The sequence below is a fragment of the Triticum aestivum genome, chromosome 6D (assembly GCF_018294505.1).
Source record: "Triticum aestivum cultivar Chinese Spring chromosome 6D, IWGSC CS RefSeq v2.1, whole genome shotgun sequence".
Lineage (NCBI taxonomy): Eukaryota > Viridiplantae > Streptophyta > Magnoliopsida > Poales > Poaceae > Triticum > Triticum aestivum.
The window spans coordinates 26,301,386-26,317,365 of NC_057811.1; the positions used below are offsets into that span (position 1 = coordinate 26,301,386).

General features: G+C 46.5%; 1 non-coding gene and 1 pseudogene across 1 annotated transcript; one reads left to right on the forward strand and one right to left on the reverse strand.

Moving 5' to 3' along the window:
* The first annotated feature begins 1,258 nt into the window (after positions 1-1,258).
* On the forward strand, positions 1,259-4,660 carry LOC123142362 (uncharacterized; annotated as a pseudogene).
* Positions 4,661-15,685: 11,025 nt separating this feature from the next.
* TRNAV-AAC (transfer RNA valine (anticodon AAC)) lies at positions 15,686-15,759 on the reverse strand. Its single transcript has one exon. It is a non-coding gene; the product is annotated as a tRNA-Val (tRNA).
* Positions 15,760-15,980: the final 221 nt, after the last annotated feature.

Consider the following 15,980-nt stretch of genomic DNA (forward strand, 5'->3'; position numbering starts at 1 on the left):
GGGGACCAATCTATGTGGATACTATGTTTGTGAGAACATCCGGAGACTAACCTCTGAGCGGAAGGCATCGGATAGCGTGCGGAACGCGACGGATAACTTGCGGAGGAGGCTTAGTCCAGAAGCTCGCTTCCGACCAATTCAAGATGAATTAGCAGGATTTTTCTTGAGGGAAGTCATCAATCCTAAAGGACAACACTATACCGAGGACGCAGACATTTATATGCATACCCGAGATTGAAACTTGTTCGAAGTTGTATATGGTCCTCCATCCTAATTGTGTATGGAAACTTGTTCGAAGTTGTATATGGTCACCCGAGATTGAATATATATTATATATTCCTCTTGAATTCTTCTTGTTTGAAATTTCATATGCATGTATATATATAGTATCGTAGAATATGGTACTGAAACTTCATCAAAATTAAAACAAAACACAAAATAAAATATAAAAGAAATAAAACACTACAAATTAAAAAGAAACCAGGTTTAGGGGGGCTAAAACCCTAAACCTGCGGACGAGGCCTTTAGTCCCGGTTAGCCACAAGAACCGGGACTAAAGGTCCTCCGCCATGACGGACCCCTGGCGGCCACGTGGACGGGCCTTTAGTCCCGGTCAGGCACGAGAACCGGGACTAAAGCCTTTAGTCGCGGTTCGTAAGTGGCGCGACTAAAGGGGGAGGGAGTCTTTAGTCGCGCATATTTAGTCCCGGTTGCACAGCCGGGACTAAAGGCTGTTGCGAACCGGGACTAAAGGGCTTTTTTCTACCAGTGGTGCCCGTCCAGTATCCGATGCTGAAGGACACCAACTACTCGCTGTGGGTAGCTAAGATGAAGGTCTTGATGAAGCCGTTGCGTGTTTGGTCCGCGATTGAAGGCTCCGGTGAGTATGATCAGGCTGCGGACGAAGGGGCGTTCGCCGCGCTCTCTCAATCCGTTCCGGATCACGTGATGCTGCAGGTTGCGGAGTGCGACACTGCATGTGAGGCGTGGGAGATGATCCGTTGTGCGCGCCTCGACGAGGATCGCGTGAAGAAGGCGCATTCACGACAACTGAAGAGGCAGTTTGATCGCCTCGACATGGCTGACGGGGAGACGATCCCAGAGTTCGCCAAGAAGCTCATCCCGTTGGTGAGCGAGATCCGCTCTCTCGACGTCACACTTGAAGATGAGGCCGTGGTGGAGCGGCTCTTCAGCGCTGTTCCAGACCGTTTCACGGAAAATCGTCAACACCATTGAGCAGTGGGGTGATGTCTCCGCGATGACGGTGCAAGAGGCGATTGGGCGCCTCACCGCGTTCGAGCAGAACCAGCGCGGTCATCGCCAGAGTGGCGGCGATGAAGGCGAGAAGCTGATGCTTGTTTCACATGCCCAGCTAGAGGAGTTGATCCTTAAAGAGAAGAAGAAGGGGGTGGGCTCCAGCAGCGGCAACAAGAATGACGACCAGGACGGGCGTGTTGGCGGCCGCGGCCAGGACGGCAAGAAGAAGGAACGGCGTGGCAAGTTTGACAAGTCGAGGATCACCTGCTTCCAGTGCGGTGTGAAGGGCCACTTCGCCTCTGAGTGTGAGGAGCCGAAGAAAGAAAAGGCGCTGCTCGCCGACGCCGGCGACGACGAACCAGCGCTGCTGATGGCTATGGCATGTGAGCACGGGCCATTGGTGGAGCACGCCAAGGTCGAGCCCAAAGAGAAGCAGGCTGAGATCACTCCTTTTGGTGCATCAATGGAGGAGTTGGAAGCTGCCAAGGCCGAGGCCGAGAGGCTGCGTGGGGAGCTGGCTGCAGCCGAAGCAAAGTTGCACGCTGTGTCCCATTTGTGCAAGGCAGAGGCGAAGGATGAAATGGCCACATGTGGTGATGAAGAGTACATGCTCTTCCTGGAGTCTATGCATGCTTACGAGAAGGATATGCAGCAGGCCATGAAAAACAATGACGAGATGAAGAAGGTGCAGCCAATGGTTGTGCAAGATGGTACGACGCCGGCGGTGGCAACGGCGCCGGTGACAATGGCGCCGTCCGCAACGGCGCCGGCTGCAACAACAGTGACTTGTACCAGCTTGATGTGTCCAGCTGCGAAGCAAGGGAGTGTTCATTCTTCTAAAAAACGAGATAACACCCAAGAGCTAGTACCATCCATATCTGAGTTATGCAAAGTGGAGGTGCATCCTGTAGGAGATGGAGAGAGGATCTTCCTACATGAAAAGAAAGTGAAGCCAAAACTAGCCTCTGGTGATGTGGATAGTAAGAAGAGCACTTGGTATTTGGATAGTGGTGCAAGTAACCACATGACCGGCTGCCGAGGAAGTTTTGTTGTGCTGGATGAATCCATAAAAGGAAGTGTGAAGTTTGGTGATGATTCTGTGGTGAAGATTCTTGGCAAAGGTACAGTGTTGCTTCAGACCGTAAGCGGTCTTGTTGGTGCTAGTCTTGTTACATTGCTGAACTCAAATGCTGCAATAGTCCTTAGCTCCATGCACTAGTTGTGTAGGGTAGTTTGTACCTGCATGTGTTTTCAACTTATAGCCTGAAACGTGCTCGTTCACGTTGAGGTGTGTTTTTTTTTTCTATTTTTGCGTTAAGTTGCATGTAGTTGGCACGGCACATGTAACGTGCTGCATGCTTTAGTTCTAGGTCTGGCCGGGTCGTGTGTGTATTGTTGGGCCACAACGCCGAGTCGTGGGATGGCACGATTCATCTAGAGTTGTGGCGTAACTTTAGGATCTTGATTCTCGTTGAATAAAGGAAAGAGAAGGAAAAGCCGAGGGAGTTACGCGGCACAAAATTATCTCCTTCCTTGTGTCGTTCTGCTGCGTGCATCTCTCGCCGTCACCGTGATCGCGTGTGTTCCCTTCCTCTGATCTAACACACTGTACATAAGCTGACCCCGATTTTCAGCAACCTGTTTGTGTTGATTAATATTAAACACAAGTACCATGCATGTCGCAAGTTCATGCTTGAAATGTACTCCCTCCGTAAAGAAATATAAGAGTGTTTAGATCACTAAAGTATTTCTTTACAGAGGGAGTACATATAGTAGTTTCGTGAATCCTAGTTTGAGTTGCGTTTGGATACTGGTTTTTGTGGTTTGGTTTCATTAATGAAACCGGAAGGAAACCCCCTCTTTTGTTCAAAAAAAAAAAAAGAGGGAGTACATATATATGTTCTGTGCAAATTAACTACTGCAATCTACTTTAAATAAATCTGCAGACTACCAGTGAGTCACCTTAGGCTACAAATCATGGCCTCAAGTGGAATCAGACAGCTCACTACGAAGAATAGGCTACAGATTAATGAGAGTCTTCCGATGCGATTATTTTTCACGAGTGGCGAATGATAGATTCCCAACAGAATAGGGAAAAAGTTACTTAGACTGCAGTTGTTTTATTTTATGGTGGTGATGGTACATCAAGGAATTGTGTCTTTACAGAATCTAACTATGCTATTTGTTCTGCCTTGACGCCTCGTCTCTTACATGAATTAATTCACTAGCTCGATCTCCATTGGACTCGCAGGTTCGTCATGTCTTCGTTCGCCGGCATAACTGTCTTGGCCGACGGCGACCTGAGCCCTTCCACCGTCAAGACCATCGACACCGGCACGGACTACGGGTACCACCTACTTGTGGTCCAAGACTACTCGCATACCAAAGAAGTAAGACACATCGGCAGGGGCATCTGCTCCCGTGCTTTCATGGTAGGAGGCCATACATGGTACATCAAGTACTACCCTAATGGGGAGAGCTCGAAACGTGCTGATTACATTTCTCTGCATGTCTCCCTTCTCGATTACGACGAGGATTATCAGAAGACTGTGAAAGCAAAGGTGTGTATCAGTTTCATCGACCAGGTTGAGAAGCACAAGCCAATGTACATTCACGGAACCGAAACGCGCACCTTCGGAGGCTCTTCTTTTATGCAGCTCGACAAGTTTATAAAAAAAGACACCCTTGAACAATCAGTGCTTCTAAAGGATGAGTGTTTCACCATCCGGTGTGACATCATGGTCCTCAACACTGACGATAATGCTGGTGGCAACTTGTGCTCCCGCCTGACGTACACCACCAATTCGAAAATCTCCTTCGAAATAAGGTGGGTGCTGATGTAACATTCGAGGTCAGCGGCGAGATGTTCACCGCACATAGGTGTGTGCTTGCAGCCCGATCCACGGTGTTCATGGCACAACTCTTTGGTCCCATGAAGGAGGGCACTACTACGTCCGGCGCCATACAGATCAAGGACATGGAAGCGAAAGTGTTCAGGGCTTTGCTTAGCTTCATCTACACAGATTCATTCCCTGAGATGGAGGAGGAGCACAAGGCACATGTTGTGGAACAAGGACAAGAAGAGGATGAAATACGGCTGCGATGGCTTCAGGAATTGTTGGTTGCGGCGGACAGATATAATGTCAAAGGGCTCAAGTTCATCTGTGAAAAGCAGTTTTGTGAACACATAGTTGTGCGCTCAGTGATGTCCACTCTTGCTCTAGCCGAGCAGCACAAATGCCGGCGATTGAAGGGGGCGTGCTTCAAGTTTCTCCAAGTTCAGACTCCCTCACGTTTGCAAACTGTAATGGCGTCTAGTGGCTGGGATCATGTCTTCACGACCTATCCCTCGGTTTTGAAGCATCTCATTGCCAAACTTATTGCTTTGAACCAGCAGAAGTAATACTCTAGATATGGTACACATGTTCCTTAGATATGAAATGACGCTCTTATGCATATGGTATACATGTCTCCTGTTTTTATCTCATTACGTAATTTGCTTATATGCTGGATCAGAAAATGCAACATATGGGTAAATCGTCTCTTCAAAAAATGGATGGTTTGTATAAATTCAGGTGTAATGGTCAACATTGATCTGCATTGCAACATTGTGCATGTTCTGTAGCTTGATGTTTTCTCTCTCTCTCTCTCTCTGCAATGTGTCGTGCTTTTTGCCCTCCGTACAATGTAAACCCTTTTCTAGTTATTACCAACCAGAACAGTGTCGATGTTCTCAGAAAGGCATTTTATGAACCTGGATTTGAGTATGTAAGAGAAGACAGAGTATCTATTAAAACCGAGGTTTCAAGACAGAGTATGTTTTGCACCATCATGTAAACCCCTTTTGCCCTCCAAGTGTCCATTCCTTGTTGCAGAACTGCCCTATACCACAACATTAGCTCTCCAGATTTAACTCTTCAGCTTAACTGACCAAAATCAAAATGTATTCCCAGAACCCAATAAACGGAAGCATGCACAGCAGCAGTTGGGTGCAAATATGCTACTAGTACAAGGCAGAAAAACTGACACATTCATTACCGCAAGGAGGATACAGTTCGGCAATCTGGCAATGGTAAGGCTATACCAAATTCTCCACGATGGCGGAAGCTTCGAAGTAGTAGTCACGCAAAGCTGTCAATGTCATCTATGAATCAAACAGTTGAATGGAGGAGTAACTAAGACCACCTCTTTCCATGGAGATCTCAGGCAGAGCAAAAAGTAAGGGGCCTCTGTGATGATCGCGGTGATCGCACCTGTTTGCAGCACACACCACGGCCGCGTTCGTGAGGTGGCCCCTGAACACTGAGGGCGCCGGCACCCGCCGCTAGTATCCTGTGATCGAATCCCACACCTTTGCAATAAAGTTAAACATACAAAACACATCATACGTATAACAACCTCAATCGATGACGTGCAACTTGAATAACACACATCTGTGACTGGTTCCAGCTCAATACATTGGAGCATCGATGACATATTTATAACAATCTCCAGAGTAGTAAGTTACATGAGTGAGTTCACTTGCATTAAGGCGCCAATATTCTCAGGATCTTTTTGTTGGCAATAAGCCATGTCCGTGCCGGTGCGGTGGTGACCGGCGTTGGCGCGCCAGGTCTGGTCCGTGCTGGGCACTGAACTGTGTGCCGGCGGGAGTTCGTTCTCGCGTCCGTGTCGTGGAGGACCTGCACGCACAGGGGCTGTTGCGGTCTGTTGGAGGCAGCGCGGGCCGGAGCTGCATGTAGTTAGCTGAACGTCCGGCTCTTATGGCTATTGAGAGCATGCTACGGATGCGCTGGAGGTGGACTTGGATGGTGGCCGTGCGTGGTGGTCGTGCGGCTCCTGCTGTAAGTGCATGCGTGACTTGCGTGTGTGGCCGTTGGGGTGTGTGTGCGCGCACCGTGTATAAATCCCCGCCTGTGTACTCTTGTAAGCTGGGCCAAGTGAATACAGAGGGGGAAAAAGGCCCCGGCGTTTGTCCCTGGGGCGGGCGTCCGTCGTGGCGGGTGTTCGTCGCCCGGCAAAATCCGTTTCCTCGTGTTTTTGTGATTGTTTGTCAGTCCTTGGTTCCAACACTTTTCTGCTAAAAGTATTCCACGATAAGGCTCTTTAGTGCGACAAGAGTACCAACTTCTTCAGGATAAATCAAGATTCACAATGTATATCATTTCTCCAGTAAATAATCTCTCTTGACCTTTCGTGAGTACCGCCAAATTCTAAGTATAGTCAAATAATTCATTGTCATCGATCTGGTAGTAAGTAGTGAATGCATACCGATGATTATCAGAGTTGCCTCTTGCTTGTGTCAAGCCCGTGCAATTAACAATAGATGTTGTTACCCCCGCCAAAAAAAAAGATGTTATGCTCCCTGATATATTGTACGTTGTAGGTAAGGTCCAAATATTGAAGATTGGCAAGCTTCATAAGCTTGACTGGAATGTGCCCATAAAAAATATTGAGTCTCAGTCGTAAGAATGACAGAGACGGCAGCTTCTCCCCAATCCATGCTGGTAAAGCCCGAGAGAACTGATTATGGTCAAGATCAAGAAAGATGAGTTGTGTGCACTTTTTGAGAAGCCAAGGAAATTCCGAGAGGTTGTTGTTTCTTAAGTTTAGACCCGTGATCCTCATACCTTGTGCTAGACTAATTGACTAGGCAATTGGTAACTGACCCACTGAGAGTTTTTCTTGATAGATCTAACAACTCAAGTGATTGCATCTTGCACAAAGAAGATGGAATGGTGCCAGAAATCTTGTTATTATATAGAAGTCTGCAAGCCCTGGCGCTCCAAAGTCTAATGGTAATGGTCCAACAAAATTGCTCCGACTGAGATCAGGCCTGATAGATTGATGGGAAGCTTAGGTATTGGACCAGCAAGTTGTTAGAACTGAAATCCATTTCTATTCCTATCGTAAATTCCATTGTTGATGGGGGGACTCCTGTTGTATATTCAGATACTGTACTAAGGAAGCTGCTATCCAAAACCAATATGGTAAGATATCATCAAAGCTTGTGTTCGATACATCAAGACTGCTTAGTACGTATGTTTGCCATCGAAGCCACATTGGACAAAGATGGTTATGGAGTCGACAATCTCAATTCGTCTTAACATATCTAGAGTTCTAGACTGATAAATGGCCTTCATGTATGACCCCATCTAGGTTGTTGGAATTAAGGACCAAACTTGTTAGCTTTGTGAGATCTCCTAACCACACCAGCACATGACCAGTGAGTGCGTTATCAGCAAGCTGCAGCCCGCTCAGGTTGCTTAATGTTTCAAGTTTCAACTGGTGTAGTTAGGAGGCTTCCCGTCAGATTGCTGTGTGTCAGAAGCATTTCTTGTAGTTTATTCTGTGAACAACCGGAAAAAAGATAGTTATGAGTTCTAAACAAAAAATAGATCATCCTATAATAATGTGAGGTGAAGAGATACGATTCCGTGGGATGCCTCTCGCTCTCGCAATGCCACACCTCCCACTGACCATAGCCACCGGCCCCGCAGATCCCGCCTTGCCAGCGCCGCAGTATGCCTCCCCACCGGCGAGAGGTGCGGACGCCGGCGGCACCCACGCCTCCTCCACCCCAACAACTGCCCCCTGCCATCTACGAAAACTTCCCAGAGATTCTGAGGCTAATCTCTCCAGTTCCACAAGCGGTGCTCATGGCGACCGGGTCTCGGGGTTGGACAGAGCGCCCTATCAGGATCTGGGACACCACCTTCCAGTAAATCTGGTGCGTGCAAGAATGGAAGGCGGCGGATCGGGCGGTGGCGGCGGTGACCGATCTGGAGGCGAGATCCACGGCCGCGAGGGTCGCGGAGATTTGCCAGAGGAAAGCGGACTTGGAGCAGAGGAAGCTGGCGCGGCGCTTCTTCGAGGAGGCCACGCTGGAGGAGAGGGCAAGGATGCCCCCATTTCCACACTCTCCGCCGGCTGAGTTCGTGGTATGGGCGAGGGCAGAAGCAAAATCGGGCAAGCCACGGCGGGCGCTGCGCTGCGAATGCATCCCGGGCGTGCTGCCGCTGAGCGCGTGAGGGTGGCTGCGGTTTCTACGGCGGAAGGTTTGTCGTCTAGCCGCGCTAACCTCCTGCCTCGCCGCGGCGTGCTTGAGCCACCTTGGTTTGGTGACCGCGGCAAGGTTCCACCGGGTGCTCGTTCGAGGCCGCGCAAGGGGATTTGTGTCCCCAGGAGCCAAGTGTGTGCAGCGTTTTACCAGTCATTCGAACAAGATTGATGGGCAGAGTTTATGCTCTGAGATTCAGGAGTCCTCGCCGGCGGCGAGGCCCGCCCTGCCGGAGTTGGGGGATTTTTCCCCCGTGGTGCGCGTGGGGTCGCCCGTGTTGACTGGCGGGGGCCCTGCTGCCACGTCTCTTCCACCAATCAAGTGCACGAGGGTGAAGGCGCCTTTGGTGAATGAATACGCCTCCTGGCCACGATGACGCGGACAAGGTTATATCTAGGGTTTTTGGACAGCTCTGGTCCATTCCCTCTCCCCACAGCCGCCAACCCCATCCTCGCCCCACAAGCCAAATCAATTCTACCTTGGGATGGCTCCGGAAGGATCTGGTTCGATCCGGATGTTTCTCTCCGTTTGACCTGTTCCCAGTCAAGAATCTCCGGCCCTTTGATCATCCTCCGATAAAACTCAAGATCATTTGGGAGGGAATCGGGGGCAGATCCAAATCCTTTGCTCAGGTGGTGTCCATGGCAGACAAGACCGCGCCGATTGGGGCGCAAAAGCAGCGCGCTCCGGCCCCGCAGAAGAACTCGCTGCGTCGCCAAGGTGCAGGTGGGGTGCGGCCAAATCCCGCTGCCGCCCCTGCCAAAGGTGCTGCCCCCCTCCAAGCACAACAAGTCGTGGCAGCGCCTCCGCCACCAGCTCCACCAGCCCCGTCTGTGCAGGTACTCGATGAGCGCTATAAGGATATGGTATGTTTTACTTGTGGAGGGCCTGGCCATTATGTTGGTAATTGCATCCAGAAGAAAATCTGCTTCATCTGTGGATTGGAGGGTCACAACGTCAACAACTATGCGGCTTGGGCGCAACCTCATCCAGTTGCCACTTTCTTTGGAAGCTCTGCCCTGGGATTAGGGTTCTACCAAATTGATGCTCCTGTGGGTCGTGAAGCAAATTGGCTTAACTTCAGAAACTATGGAGAAGTTTGGGTCATGAAAGGAGAGATTAGCAAGTCGGATCTGATTAATAACCTATCAGGGATTTTCAGCAAAAACAAACAGTGGACATGGCAAGTCAGGCCTCTGACAGACAAGAAGTTCTTGGTCAGATTCCCACCCTGGAAAGATGTAGAAGAGTTGATTGAGTTTCTAGCTTTTGATTTACCTATCGATGGAGTGTCTGTGATAGTTGAGAAGTGGACAAGTGCGATTGATCCTTTCAACGAGTTAACTGAAGCCTGGGTTGTCATTGAGGGGCTCTCGTCCAAGTGGTGTACATGGAAAGTGCTGTCACAGATTGCTTCCTGCTTTGGAATCCTCGTGGATATTGACTGGAATGGTCTAATGAAGAGTTTTTATGAAAAAGTGAGGATCAAGATTGCTTGCAGGAACCCAGCGAAAATCCCCTTTGAGAGAATTATGGAAATGAGGAAAAAGCTGTATATCCTGTCATTTACAGTGGAAGGCTTTGAGCAGATAGGTGCTGGTGATCCTAATGATGACAATGGCCCTACTTACATATCCGTGGATGATGATAATAAGTAATTTGAAGATGAGGAGATTGACAAGGATATCCTGGATGATGGAGAAGAACCTATAGATGTTTTGGACCTGGCCAACAGGGCCACCAACTTGAAGAAATCCCCAGCTGGAAAACAAACAAACAAAGATGATGGCAGTACATTCCGTCCTGCTGCTCTGATTGAGGCATGTTACTCTCTTGTGAGAGTGGACAAAGAGACTGAAGGGAAATAAAAAACACAGGATGTATGCTCTTCAATGCCCTTCTTTGAAGCTATCAAGATCTTGAGTACACCTAGCAATGAGCATTGTGGCGTCACCACTCCCGCTGCTACATCTAGGGGCCCTACTAGTACCACTTCCCCAATATCCATTCAAAAAACATACTGCTCTGATATGTTAAAAGAACTGGAGGATTCTGAATCTGATACTGCAAGTGAAGCTGCTGAATCAGGAGAGGAGTTGGGTACTTTTGATGCCTATGTAGTCAGTGGTCTAAAGATGATGGGTTTAGTGGAAAACAGGACTCTCCTCAATGAGCAACCTGCTGCCAAGAACAAGTGGGGGCCAGTTATTGCTCCAAGACCAAGCACCAGGGCCCATAACAGGCAAAATATGATGGAAAAAGCGGCTGCTTACAAAATGAAGAAGAACCTGGAAGTCCCCACCACTTTCAAAAGTAAGTCCTTTACTACTGAGTCTTCAGCTAATTTAGAGGCTTATGCTTCTGCAGTTAACATTAAAATTGGTAATGATGACAAGGAGAAAAAATAGACCACTAATGATATCATTAGAGATGAAACCGAAAAATGCCTATTATTTGCTTCCCAAAATCCTGACATATCTTTACCTGACAATTTAGATACTGAAGTTTATGAGGATAATGGAGTTTGTACTCCAGATAATGGCATTCTTGACACCAACACACTAGGGGGCACTGCTGGTGCTGTAGGTGGCTCTGGGAATGTAGTGAGAGGTGGACTTTTTTAGTCTGACGCACCCCTTTAAAATCCCATGATTGGAATTTTCTGGAATATTAGAGGTTTAGGACAAAAAGGAAAACTTCAGTGCCTGTCTGATCTGGTGAATAAGTATAAACCTGATTTTTTAGGTTTTTAAGAAATTAAAAGAGAAACATTATCTGATTCCTTTCTTAACACATTAGCTGGGTCTACTGCCTATGAGTGGCATACACTCCCTGCAGTGGGCTCTGCTGGTGGTATCCTTGTGGGTACTAAGTCTAATTGTTTTGAGGTCCTTGATGTAAGTCTTAAGAAATGTTGCATTATTATTTCCTTGAAAAACAAGATTGATGGTTTTTGCTGGCACCTGATTGTAGTGTACGGTACAACTTATGCTGTAGATAAAGTTGACTTCATTGCTGAACTACATGAGAGTATGGAAGGCTTGTGCTATCCTGTCTTGTTTGGGGGAGATTTTAACCTGATTAGGGAGGCTAAGGAAAAAACTTCTGGCAACATTAATAACTCTTGGGCTTTTCTGTTTAAGGATTGGATTAACAAATGGGGCTTAATGGAATACAAGCTATCAAATAGGGTTTTTACCTGGAGCAATAACCAAGATAGCCCCATTTTTGCCACTATTGACAGAGTTTTCTCTGCTACTAGCTGGGACAGTCACTTCCCTCTCACAACCTTGTGTGCCCTGCCTAGGGTGGGGAGTGATCATGCTCCCATTTTGCTTGATTCTGGGGTGGGTTTATATAGCCCAACCAGACCTTTTAAATTTGAGAAATGGTGGCTCGAACAGCCTGACTTTAAGGCCTTGGTTGAAAAAATTTGGGCCACACCTTCCCCTTTTACCACTGCTATTGAAACCTGGCTAATTAAAACTAAATTTAGAAAACTTGTAAAAGGATGGAGCATCAACATTGAAGCGGCCATGAAGAAAAAAAAAAGAATTACTTCAGAAATTTGATATCTTAGATATCTTCTCTGAATAGAATAGAACTAATGCTGAGGATATCCTCAGGACGAAGCAGATAAGGGAAGAGCTCCATGAGATTTGGAAAAAAGAAGAAACTGCCATGTGGCAGAGATCTAGAGACAGGAAGATTAAAGAGGGGGGGGGGGGTAGGAATACAACATATTTCCATGCTGTTGCTAACCAGCGTAGAAGAAAAAATCAGCTGTCTATCTTGGAGGGCCCAGATGGACCTGTTTACTCCACCAAAGACATGCTGGGGGTTGCAACTAATTTCTATAAAAACCTATTTGGGTTTGAACCTAAACCTAACATTCATTTAGATGACCAATTTTGGTCTGAAGAGGAACGTGTGACAGAGGCTGAAAATACCATGCTAGAAAGGCCTTTTTCAGAGGAGGAAATTAAAGAAGCCATCATGGGCTCTTATGCTAATGGAGCCCCTGGACCTGATGGTCTCTCCTTTTTGTTTTACCAGCACTTTGGGGGGGGGGGGGGAGGGGTAATTATAGAGGATTTCATGGCGCTTGTGAGGGCTTTTGATAGTGGTTCTTTGGATATCCAGAGACTAAACTATTCTATAGTCACTCTTATTCCCAAGGAGCCGGATGCCAAAAATCTGAAGAAATTTAGGCCCATTTGTTTGAGTAATTGTTCTGTGAATTTTTTAGTAAAGCTATGACAAATAGGGTTTCCCCTGTGGGTCATAGGCTACTGTCCCCATGTCAATCCGCTTTTGTGAGAGGCAGATTCATACTAGAAAGTGTAGTGACTGCCCACGAGGCTATCCATGAAGTTCACAAATCTGGAGAGGCTGGGATTGTTCTCAAGTTAGACTATAAGAAAGCTTACGACCGTGTGAACTGGGATTTTCTGGTGGAGATGTTAACATCTAGGGGATTTGGGCCTAAGTGGATTAGGTGGAACCTGTCCATTTTGCAACAAAGTTCCTTCTGTGTTAAGATTAATGATGTTTTAGGTCCTTATTTTGTGGGGGGGCGGGGGGGGGGGGGGGAGTATTGAAACAAGGAGATCCTAGCTCCCCCATGCTTTTCAATCTTGTGGCTGATGTCTTTTCTCGTATGTTGGTGAAAGCCATCAACAACAACATTATTTCTGGGATTGTTCCTCATATCATCCCACATGGGCTTATATGCTTGCAATATGCCGATGACACAATATTATTTCTAGACCCTAAGCCTGAATATGTAAGAAACTTAAAATGGTTACTCGCATGTTTTGAAAACCTTTCTGGTTTGAAAATCAATTATGACAAATGCGAAGTGGTGCCAGTAAATATGAATGAAGATGATGCTAAGTTGCTATCTCAAATTTTTTGCTGCAAATTGGGGGATTTCCCTCTTAAGTATCTGGGAGTGCCACTTCACTACCTCAAATTGAGGAGGCAAGATATCCAATATATTATTGACAAAATCATTAAGAGGATTTGTGGGTGGAAAAGGAGATTACTTAGCTATGAGGCAAAGTTAGTCTTGCTCAAAGCTTGCATTGCTAGTATTCGATCCGGTGTACCTAATGTCTGTGATTAAATTCCCTAAGTGGGCTATTAAAGCCATTACCTCTCAGATGGCACATTTCTTCTGGGGGGACTCAGGAGATGAACACAAATACCATCTTGCTAACTGGGGGATGATTTCTCAGAAAAAAGACTTTGGCGGCTTGGGGGTACGCAATTTAAGAGAATTTAACATGGCTTTGTTAGCCTCTTGGGCTAAAAGATATTTCATGAATCAAGATAAAGACTGGGTGAGATTGATAGATCATAAATATAGAATGAATAAACCTAATTTGCTGTGGGCTAAACAGGGTGTGGGCTCACCTTTTTGGAAAGGGGTTACCTAGGCTTTTGAAGGCATAAGACCTTTTTTAGATGGAATTTGGGTAACTGTGATAAGATCAGCTTCTGGGATGACACCTGGGTGGGGGATTCTTCCCTGAAAACTTAGTTTTGGGAGGTATATGAGATTTGTCAACAACAACAATGTGTAGTGTCGGAGGTGTGGGATGGTACCACCCTAAAGCTCACTTTTAGTAGATGTGTAGATGCTGAATTTAAGAAAAAATGGCCCGATCTGATTCAGGTCATCTCTACCAAAAACTTGACCGATGAGGAGGATCAACCTGTTTGGCTGTTGGAACCATCAGGGATCTACTCGGTCAAATCCTTTTACAACATGATTAACTGGGGTGGGGTCTATACCCCACTTTGGAAAAATTTCTGGAAAATTGTTATACCTAACAGATACTTGGTCTTTGTGTGGTTGGCTTTTAATAATAAAATTCTCACTAGAGACAACCTGAACAAGAGGAGGGTGGTAGAGAACTTAAACTGCTTATTTTGTAATGAGAATGAGTCAGTTCATCACCTGTTCTTTGAATGTGTGGTGGCCAAACAGATCTGGATTGATGTTGCTGATACTTTTGGTTTCAGTATTCCTAAAAATATGACTGAGTTATCTTCTTTCTGGAATATGAACAACAAGAAAACTGTTATTAACATTGCTTGTGTTGCTGCCATTTGGGGCATTTGGACTATGCGTAATGATATCTGGTTTCAGGGCATACCGTGGACAAGCACTCGTGCGATCTTGGAGAGGATCAGTTCTTCTCTACACCAATGGAAGATCCTCTACGGGGGCGATCAATCAGTGCTGCTACGATGCTGCCTCCAACTCTTGGACCGTCAAAGAGGCGAGCTGCTCAGGATCGCCTGGGTTGGGAACTGAGAGCGTGCGCAAAGAGGACCCGGGGCGGAATCGTGCTGAAAGCTCATTCGGGATGATCCCACACGAGGAAGCTGATGGTCGTCCTACTCCCTGAGAAACATTCTGTATTGCTTGACTGATGGTTTTCGGTGTTTGCCCTGCTTGGTGTTAGACTCTCTCTTAGCAGTTTCATGTTCCAGTTTTTCGGTCTAGCGCTTTGTGATGTAGGGTTGCGTTTCTATTCTCTGGTCTGCCACTTCCGGTAGACCCGATTGCTTGTAACAGTCACTGTGACTTGCTTTGCCTCGTTTTCTATGAAAGTGGGGTGGGGGGAAACCCCTTTTGATCAAAAAAAAAAAAAGAACCGGAAAAAAAAGTAACCTCTACAAATTACATAGGTTCTTCATGTTGGAACTTGGAAGGTATGCTCACAAGACTATTCCCTGATAAATCAAGTTCTACCAAGGAGGTCATATTATCTATCTCGTCCGGAAATGGGCCATAAAAACCATTGTATGAGATATCTAGATACTTGAGGCTAGGTATATTCCAAAACCAGTAGGGCCTGCTACACTTACGGAACTTGTTGCCCGAGAGGAGTGTTTCAAGAGATGTCAGGTTTGAGAGCCGAAGAGAGTTAGGGCTATTTGTAAGCTGGAAAAGGGGAAGACGGGGAAATTTCAGAGTTACACATGGTAAATGAAATCAGAGGGCGCTCTCTCTTTTTTTTAAGAAGGAAAAATGTCTACTTGTAATCCTGAAAGTAGATATCATAGAGTTGTACTAATGTACATGTAACAAGGTTCATGTATGAGCTTATAGAATTATAATGCTGGCATCAGCCGCAGCGTGGCGGTGGCGCAGGTCGGATGGAATCTTGGACGAGGAAAGTGAGGAGCGCGCGTGCACAGGTGGAGATGGAGATCTCTACTACAGCGTCTCTCTACTCTGAATGATTCTGAACTCCGGTGCTCTTCTTTTTTTTTTTTTTGAGGGATAGTGCTCTTCTTTCATCTGATGCAAATTCATATAGAGGTTAAAAAAAAGAAATAAAATGACCAAATTGGCTTCGCCCTGGTTCGAACCGGAGACCTTCAGTGTGTTAGACTGACGTGATAACCAACTACACCACGAAACCAAGATGGTATTTTTCTATTTAGAACTTATTTGACCAGAATAGCTCTAATTGCTCACACGAGAGCTTTTCTACGCACTTGCTTCTTCCTTTCTCGTGAGGATGTATATTTGCTTCTTTAAGTGATCAACATTTAAAGTGGTACGTATATTCATATGAGATGCCTCTTACACTCTAAAATTTCTTCATCGACCATAAAGTATGATTCGGTGCATACAATACAT